We start from the raw sequence: 10,519 nt of genomic DNA, 5'->3' as shown, positions 1-10,519 counted from the left end.
ATAGACATTAGATTCTCTTTTTAAGGCCAAACTTTAGACTGCCAAATCAACTCTGGAGAAGATCACGGGAAAGTTTCTCTTTTTGTATATATGTATGTATCCCAAACAAAGCAGTGTATCCCAAACAAAGGAGTGTAAGTATCTTGCTAATATTCTACCCCTGGTATACAGATGTTACAAATCATGTTTATATTCATGAATATTCATTGCCTAAACAGTAGCAGACATGAGAAAGTCTGAATGGGAAACCTAACAGGAACAGTCTTGTGGGAGGTTTTGACTATTATTTATTTATTTACTTGTTTGCTTGTTTATTATTTTTTAAACTTACTTCACTTAAAAGGTAAGTTAAAATTCTCTTTTAAAAAATCTTTTTGAAGAGTTTAACTATGAACACTTGTGTTATGGGGTATTTTATTACTGGGTATTACTGGCCTTTTCTTGATCTAAGTGTAGACTACTAATCAAAAGTAACTGCAATGTCTTTTAGCAGTGCTTTTGCACTAACTTCTACAATGTTTCATGGAAAGCCCTCAAGGACTCTGACTTGCATCCTGAAAGAGAGAGGCAATAGCAATCATACATAATTTTGCTTAGCATCTTGTTGAACTATCTATCTTCTAGTAGTGATAAGGCGTATTCGAAATAGATTTGACTAAAACGAAGTTTTTTTGGTCACTTTTGATTTTCAGTTTTTGCTCAGAGGATATATTTCCAGTTATACCTCTCTACCAGTGCAATGTGCCTTTTCCCCCCTGAACCTCTCATGATGTGATATACCCTGTGCACATCCACTGTGTAGGCAGAAAGGAGCAATACAAGACCACACCATTTTTCACTAAAGCCTCCTTACAGGTTCTTTAAAGGAAATATTCCTTATCTCTCCCCTGCTCTGAACATTTTCTTTTAAAAGAAAACAAAACCAAAACCAAACAAACAAATCCACAAGCATACTCTGAGTACAGTACATACCTTAAAACTTTATGTTCTCTCAACCCTGGGTCTCTCAATTATGCCATAGTGCACACAGGGCCAGCACTCCTGGGCCAGTCTCACTCATGAGCTGTGGTGCAACATGGAATCATCTGCGGGATCTGTAGCATTTGTGGCAGTTTTGCCCCAGACATCGTTTATTAGCTCTTTAGAGGTGTTGGATATTTGAAATGTTGTTTAGTGCCCTTGTAATTTTTGAGGATTATTTTATACTGGATGAAACAGGGTGGAGTTAAAGCACAGATGAAGGTCTAACTCACAATCAAGTTGTGGAATCATTTACACACCTCAATCTCTTAGTCAGGCTGGGAGTTCCAGGATGTAGAAACAATCTTGGGTTGTTTCCCCTTCTTTCCCTGGATCTCTTGTTTTTCTTTTTTATCACTTTAAAATGGGGAAGGAACATGTGAAAGAATAAAGTTGTAAAATGGGAATATAAAAGCAACATCAAATCTTTAAAATATTTTGATCTGAACAAAATTTTATTAAATATTTATTGCTTTTATTCCTAGGGATCTAGCAACACCAAATTGCATTGTCCTGGCCTTACATTATATAAAATGTGCATTGAAGAGACATAGCATGTCTGAAGATATTTTTAATCTTGAATCTATCCAACGACTTTGGACAAATGTCACAGTTCCAGCTACTGAATCTCACTCAATGTTGGGTGGTACCATACCTTCTGGGAAAGGATATAAATAACTTTAGTGACTGGACAAAAAAAAAAAAAAAAAGGTAGCATAGAAAAACTCTTGTTCCAGAAAGAGGATGAAAATGCTAGCACTGGTTATACTTACTAAAGTACTCCCATCTTCTAAACCAGCTGTCATTTCAAGTTTTGTCCTGATACAGTTTTCTTTCTGTGGTAATATTGTGAGGGAAGATACTTTCTAGTGTACTTCTATATCTTATTACATGCTACATCTTGGCATTTGTAATTAAAAAATTAATAATAAGAAGTGTATTTCTTTTCACAAAATGAAATTTCAGATAGTATATTTTCATCCTTATTCACAATTTTCATGCTGGGAAACAACAGATGCAGCCAAACACCTGGAGTTACACTGGACAGCATTTCAGCTGAAATGTTACAACACTATTATAAGTCTGTGAAAGAGACAGACTCCCTTTGATATACACTTGTTTTTTCTGGACTCAAGTCACTTATTTTGCAGCAGGTTATCTGAAACTTGCCCAAAGTAGTCCAAACTAGCATTGCAGAAAAAGTATTCTATTTTCTTGAAATATTTATAGTTGTTGCAGTGTTACTTGCAGTGCTGTAGTGTTTCAACCTTCTATAACTATAATAATGTACAAGCAGCAGAGGTCACCATACACCAAGCTCCATCAGTGTCCAAACTTCAGCTGGGAACTGGGCTGGGCACCAATTCACATAACATTGGCTCAAATTGATACGAAACTCTTTGAAAGAGTTCTAGTCAGCAAGTGTCCGCATATGGTGGGAGGAACATTGTAAATGCTGCAGCAATAATTGACTTCTGGGAAAAGAATACAAATGTTTAAGTGTCTGTAATTAATAATCATTTCAAGATGCTTGCCATGAATTGGAAACTTTTTTGCAAACTACCCTGCTTAACTAATCACCCTATGCTAGTCCCTGTAATTTGTCCAGTGCCTCTAAAAGAAATTGCAAAATGACTGATCCATGCCCTTTAAAACACATTAATAATAAATTCAAATGTGTTCGTTTTGGCTCTCAAGTAAAGCTGAAGCTCCATGCTGAGCACAGTTACAAATAATGTATGAACTACCATGATGTTAACTACAGATGTCGAGCTGATGAAGAAGAGAGCAAACTATCCTTCCTAGCACATATGCTCAGGAAGTTTAAAATGTATGACTTCTTTTATTGTATCTTGCCTTCTGAACAGTGTACAGCTTCTTTCTGACACCACAATGTACTCATTTGCATTTGGATATTTCCATGGAGAGTCTGTAGAAAGAACGTTCTCAGACCAAGGACAACAATAACCATAGGACTTTAATGTATCTACAAATTATAGGGCAAACTCATGCCCTCATACTTTCCATTGCAAATTGTGCTTTGATGCTGTCACATCCATAACAATGGTAAAAACATGCAGGTTTATTTGTAAAACTAATAGGATGGCATCCTGACCTCCTCTGAAGTCAGCAGAAGCTGCACCTTAACAGAACTGCAATTTAAGCCTTATTCTTGGCAGGGGTGATGCATTTGTATTAAAGCTTTATTTAATTTTTCTTTCAGAGTTGTTACTTAAACATTAGAACATTTCTTGTGGTACAATGCAAATGGACTGAAATACATACTTAGCAGTTTTGAGTAACATTGAGCAAGTTTTAGCGTAGAAATAATTTTTTCCCCGAAATTAGGTTAAAGGACTTTGGCAATTTCAAGAAATAGTGAGTAGAAAAGGAAGGCTAAACTACTGTAGCTGAGGCTTATTTCCTTTAGTCTTATGCTATATTAAAAATCCTGATTTTCATGGCATGTGAGCTGTCAAGGTATAATGTCCAATATACTGTTTACATTATGTTTTGTTTAAAGGGAGAAACTCAATAATATCATAATGTTGCTAATACAAAGTTGCCTAAGCAATTGTTATGTTTTCTGAAAAATACTGGAGCATTTTGTATGTAGTGTCTTTGATTTAAAAGGCCATTTGTTTTTTAACAAGCATAAGATGATAGAAGAATGAGTTTTAAACCAAGGTCAAGTAGTAGCTTCATCGTATAAAGATGAGGAAATTACAAGTACAGCTGCAATTCCGTCCACAGGTTATGTTGTGTTCTGAGACTGGTGCAGAAGCACAGCACAGAGGCTGAAGAAGAGGGAGAGATCAAGCACATGTCAGTGAGAGCCTTGAGGGAACAGTTGCAGAGACACAGATTAAATTTGAGATGTGTAGCCACAGCTAGTTTACAAAAGTTATTTTAAAAATGGTTTGTCAGTGAAGTATTGTATCAAAGACAGTGGCTGCTATTTTATGGCTGAGACCAGAAGGATGCAAAACCTAATGACCAGTAACAGTTTTGTTCCACCCTCTCTGAACTCCTGTTTTCAGTGGCTTTTTTTGGATATTTCAGTAACCCCAGAAACATTCCTTTAAATAAAGGTAAAGCTGTGATCTGCCCAAAGTCTGCTAACGATCCATTTAAGACTTGTAGAAATTAGATGGTGGGTTCTCTCTCCTAAAATAAGAAGGACGACACACATGTGTGTCTGGTTTTCCACTGAAAAACCCTGACTGAATACCTACCATGTGCACATGTGATCTCCACACAGAGGTTTTCTTCTTTAAGTGTCAGTTTGTCCTACACACTCATTTGTTGACGGGATTGACAGGAAGAGACATAGTTCCTAGATGGGGAATAAAGAAGGATAGGACAGGCTAAGGAGAAGTGAATGGGATGGGGCTTAGGGAAAAGGCAATCATCCATTCTAGCCACAATTACTTTAGGGTTCTGGTATTATTATTTCTTCTCTGCCTCTTTGGGTTTTTATTAGGGTCAGGCAGAGCCAGAGGAAATCCCATACAGCACAGGTACAATACAACAATGTTGCCAAAAAGCCTGAAGGCTTGCCTGAGGCCAAAGCAAGCAGGAATAGACATAGTCATCTGCTTAAGAATTTGAACAAATTAATAGTGCAGTGCCCTTTTTTGACTGAAGAAAACCTTAGCTCTCTGGTGGAAGAGCCTGCCTCTCTCTCCTAAAGGTCCTCATCAAGTAGTCTTCTTCTAGAACTCTCTTTTGAGGATTGTAGTGCTGAAGGGAATGATGTGGTCCAGTTGTTGTAGACCATAACTCAAAAACATGATGATTAATCTAATGGGACAAATGCAGCGGAATGCCATAGAAATTAAATTACTCTGATAAAATTAGTATTGCAAAATATTATAGAACCCATTTCTAAAAATATCTAAAATTAATCTAAATAACTTAATGGAGAAATATGTCCATTCTGCTAAAAGTGTATGCTACTTCCATACTGACTGTGGCAAGATCTTTTTATAAATAAAGTGATTAATTCACATCTTAAATGATCCTTCATTCTTATGACAGTTTTTGTAGCTGCTTAAAATTTCCTGTAGTTTCACCCTTCTTCCCAAACCAGACAATATTAAAGTATTCTGCATTCATTTACTATACATTCCCTCTAGTCCATATATACATTATAATACTTGCAGGCAGAACATTCTATTTAATGAGCAATCTAAGGTTTCACAGCTCGCCAAGAAAACGAAAAGTTTTTGACTAGTGGAGATTAAAAAGAAGAAGAAGAAATTCCAGAACTCTGAATTGTAAAACTTTACACCTTACAGCTGCCAGCTGTAATCCACAAGGAGACAGCATTCTTAGGCTCCCAGGAACATAGACTGGGCTATTTTTTAGCAAATACTTTTGCTGTTTCTTCAGAAAAGGAAGGAAAGGGAAGACAGAGGTCTCAAACCCCAGAACACCATGTATAGAGTACATAGCATTGATGAGGGGCTATTTTGTCATGGAGTGTGGAAGGATTGTGGTGATTTGATAAGATCTATTAAGATTATGTTTTCTTGTTATTACAGTTGAAATCTAACAGCTGAAACGTTACACAGGCTAAGTCACACTAAGCCTGAGAGGATTTTCACAATGTAACATTTACAAAAGATAAGGACATGGTGGTTTCTGGTTCTTTTTAACTGAAATACCTTCATCGTACTATTATCACATTATTTTTATCTTAAACCAGTTTTTACTGTAAGATTAAATGTATTTGTTTTAAATCCATAACAAGGCTTATTTTAAAAACCCGTTTTCTTAATAATGTCAATAAATTAGCATCAAACAAAATCCACAGGGCAGTTAAGATTCCTGAAGTTGCAGCTGACTTGCAGAAGTGAAGCAATGCATTTAGCACTGAGGGGTACTGGGCAGCACATTGCTGTGCTGAGACTTTTGAGAAAAAAACTGCTTCCTCTTCTGAGTAAATGAGGGGCCCAATAGCTTCAACAAAAGAAGGAGCAATGGAAAACTATTTAGGGCAGGTCCAGAAAAGCTTGGATTTAAAAAGTGGGGGAAGGCAAGGGAGAAAAGGGAGAGAGATATGACAGACTACAACTCTGCATATCTATTCCTCATGTGCTTGTCTGCCTATGCCTGTGTGGTGAGAGAGAGGAAGAAAGAACAATAAGAAATACCAAAGAATCAGTAAAAGGTCAAATCTGAAGATGCAATGGCCTCAAATTCAGAGGTGCGCTGGAATACAGGAAGACAGAGAAAAACATCTTCTGAGCAAAACTGGGTGATAGCATATACCTTGCTAATGACTATTGCATATAAAGAAATATCTGGGTCCAGCATGAGTTTGTTTTCCCAGTGAAAAGATCCCAGAGAAGCTGATATAAGATCTAGCAAGCAAAATAGTCTTGTAACCCTTACAGTTCATTAGATATTGGAAAAGAATCTGTAAACTTGACAACACTAAATATGTGCATGAGACAAGAATGGGGCTTAGTTATCTATGTGCTCACTTGTTTAAAAACAGTGGTTATTTTTTTAAGTGCTCCTTGGTTGTGTCTTTTAATTGCACCCTTGTTGTCAACTGATCTTGATTTTGTTACAGATTTCTTCCATGTTCATTTCTATGGAGCATATTTTTTGATTGGTATAAAACACTAACACGAAATAGAAAACAAATCCCTTATATTATGGAACAACTCCATGAAGTCCCTAGAATTAGTCTGCTTTAATTCAGATTCACATAGATAGGTTTAGTGCTAGGCAAGTCTGTGAGTAGAATTAGAACAGAGATACTTCCTTAGAGGCTCACTTAAAAGATTATCATATCTTCATCTGTGGTTTTAAATGCAGCTATCACTTTAAGACTTTTCTTCTAGTTAGAAAACAGAGGCAAGAGTCATATGGAAATCTACTCCTACTCTTTGGTTCTTCTGATCTGAAGTAAGCCACAGTAAAATGGAAGTAGTAAGCACAAGAGGAATTGGTGTTTTAGGCTCATGTTAAGCTTTGGTTTCTTGTTTGACCCGGGGATAAGCACATGAAATGAAAGATCCGAAGGAGACTTGATTGTATTGTTTTGTATTTTCCCTTTTGGCCTGAAATTCTATGCATCCACGTCCCTTCATGGCACTTTGGAAACAGGTCATTAAAAGAATAAACCTCTTCACTGGGCACAGAGGATGCCTTTTCCCTTTCAGTAGCCCAGGTGTGGCTGAAAAAAAAGGGGACTCCACCACCAGGAAGCCTGGCTATCCAAAAGTCCAGCATTTGGTAAAAAACATTTTCCTTGTTGACAGTGAATGAACCTGCTGGTAATGTTCTAATGCTGGAACACAATCCTTTCCAGAATTGGGATTTTTACACTAATTTCCTGTCAGTATCACTCTAAGAGAAGGTACACTGCATTTGGTGTGAGCCCTAGAAAGCATGAGCCAAATTATCATTTGAATACCATGTCAAAACCAGCTACCCAGTGTGGAATTATCTACTCGCAATAATAAAAAGAAATGTAAGAGAGACACAGACTTCAAAAGACTTCAGGATAGTTATGCTTTTCACATTTTAATCTTTTCTGACATAGTAGAGCCATCTACCCTGCTATCCCATTTTATCATAGAGTTTCTATGGCGGGAAAACTGCGTACAGAAGAGCTCTCATGCTCTAGCTGAAATCATGGAGAAAAGGGCTTAAATTGGAATCTCTTAAAGACTATAAGTATTTTTCTACTTAGATATTGAGGAAAGCTCTGGAGAATGTACTCACTTTGATATAATTTGGATAAATTTTAACAAATTGGTGAGGGTTTGGGAAAACATGATTTTCCTTAAAATTTGCCAGGCTTACTGTTTCAGCAAGAGCTTCTGAATGTATTTCTTTAATAAGTGACCACTTCTATTCAGCTCAGTAAAAATATAGTCCGTGTTTCTTCATTTATATTTTCTCTGTCAAATGCAAAATCCTATCCAAGTTTAAAAGATTAATTTATCATCATTATTATTATTATATTACTCTTTCATGTTATGGCTATTACTTCCAGTGGCTACATGAAGAACTTTTACACAAATGAGATTTATATTGTGCAAAACTTCTGTCAGTTGAGATACCTACAATACCTTGAGTGATGAATAGCTAGAAGAGGTGTGACATACAAGCATGGTCAAAGTAAAAAAGACTGATACACTCCACTTTACTCAGCTGATACAATTTAAGGAATAATTTGCCCATGTAATAACAAGTTTTGCATATTTTTCAAATACAGTCTTGTGCAAAATATTTTCAGTTTATCAGGAACTATGTGTCTGTTCCATTTGTTTCATCCCCAGAAACTGATCTCATACAGATGCATTTTAGAAATGACCTTGCTAATAATTTTTCATCTTTTTAATTAAAGGATATAAAAATTCCTATATATGTATTATGGAGAAGTTCAGTGTGACATGTCAAAAGGACATGTGACTGGAAAGAATAGCCTCACAGCTGTCTCTCTTTAGGAATCTTTCACTTGTTTTCATTATGTGACTCTCTTCTTTTATTCAAATGAAGCATGTTGTTATGCTAATTTCATTTAATTTTCATGGTTAATGTTTCTTCAGCAGGTTTTCTGAGGTCATGTGTTTTCTCTTTTTCTACAGCATGTGTTGGTCACAAGATAAACTTGCAGGTTATCACAATATCCTAGACATGAAAATGGTCCTAGTGTAATAATTTTTTTCAATGGCACAAACTGGTAATGGACAGTTTGAGAGAAGTCAGTATATTTTTGAACAAAATTATTTTTTCTTTGACTTCTTTTCCTGCTCTCAACACCACAGTGATCTGTCAGCTTTATAGCCATATTGCACATGGATGCCTCTTCTTCCTTTGTATTTCATCATGTGTCATTTCCAAGTGCTTTGGAAGTACTCAGTAAAGCTGCACCACATCCCTTTTTTGAAGACATTGCATGCAGGTTCTCAAGCTGCATGTCTTTTCTATGGATGCTTGAGAGCTTTATCACATCTCCCTCTCCTTCCTCCTCTAGTTCAGCTGTGGCCCAAGCTGTCTTATTTGAGACACTTTTGTTAGGCCTCATTACATTGAAATTTTTATTTTTATGGATGTTTCCCTTTGATGTTGATTGTGAGGTGAGCAGATTTCCTAATGAAACATACATCAAAGAACTTTCACTCTTTCACAGAAATTCTTTGGAAAGTGACGAGGGAGAGACATCTTGAAAATTAAATTTAAATTACTCCTGAAAAGGCTTGACCTGCAGACTTCTCATCTCAGTAATAAGTTCTGGCCGATGCAAAACCCCAGCTGGAAGAGAGAGCCATGATCAGCCTATGTGAGTGGGAAGATGGAAGAGGTTAGTCAGGCCCTTCCACAGCCAAGAGCTTTAAGAGATTTTCACACCCACTGTCATCACTCTTCCCTCTCCCCACCTCCTCCAGCTATCCTGCTTCTTTCTGTGAACTCTTTTCAACCACTGACATGTTTTTCTGGAGCAGCAGAAGCCAGCAAACCTTAGTTATATTTGCCCCTTCTGGTCGTGCTCGCTCTGCCTTGGCCCTCATGCACCATCACCTCTGTGGATCATTGACCCCTTCACAGCTCACATTGTGCTTCAGGCTGCCCCTTTCTTCAGCCAGCCCTTCCTCACATTCTGTTCATTGTGCACTTTGTTTTCACCCAAGATTTTATTCTTATTGACACAAATTCTTTTTCCCCTGGCAAAATAAAGGATTCACTGTGTGAATAAAAATTATTCCTGAGTGCATGTCCATGAGAGACTGTGAGAGGATAAAAAGATAAGTAAAGCACAAGGAAAGCTGGCACGAGGCCTGCTAGAAGCAAAGGTACCCACTAAATCCCTTGTCTGACTTCACTAAGCTAGTGTGCAGGAAGACAGAAAACATAGAAATAATTCAAACTGGGAAACAATAGGAAAAAAACCTTCATATGAGAAGAAAAATTCAGCACTTAATCGTCACAGATGGGTTTATAATACTAGATGGAGGATTGAATCAGGAATATATGTTGAAGGACCATAATTTAAAGGAATATTATTAAGGACCCGTGAATAAGGGAAAAAGGGAACATGATAAGGTCATCATTTGCCTGGAAGAATAATGTCTTTGATCTTTTGCTATTAGAGTCTGACCTCGTGTGTAACACATTATGGAAAAAATTATTTGTCTTATAATATTTCTAGAGAAATAGATTCAATTTTTTGAATTAATTTCTTGCAGAGATGTAAATATTATGGCTGAAACACAACTTTCAAAGGAAAGTGGATAAATGTGCAGGTGGTTTAGATCCACCGTTTGTACTTTATGGATAATGGTATTGATCACTAGATTGCAAGTGACATGCCTGGTAATTTTGTTATGTTAAACTGTAAGTGCTTCATAAATCTGGGGAATGAATCATGGTCATGACACTCTCTCAAAATCATAGACTGAGAGACTTGCTAAAAACTTGTAAAAGTTGCTTTTTGAGGATCTGCATCCAGTATTAATAAACAGTTGCATCAGAT

The sequence above is a fragment of the Pithys albifrons genome, chromosome 3 (assembly GCF_047495875.1).
Source record: "Pithys albifrons albifrons isolate INPA30051 chromosome 3, PitAlb_v1, whole genome shotgun sequence".
NCBI lineage: Eukaryota > Metazoa > Chordata > Aves > Passeriformes > Thamnophilidae > Pithys > Pithys albifrons.
Note: the sequence above shows the minus strand (reverse complement) of the source record.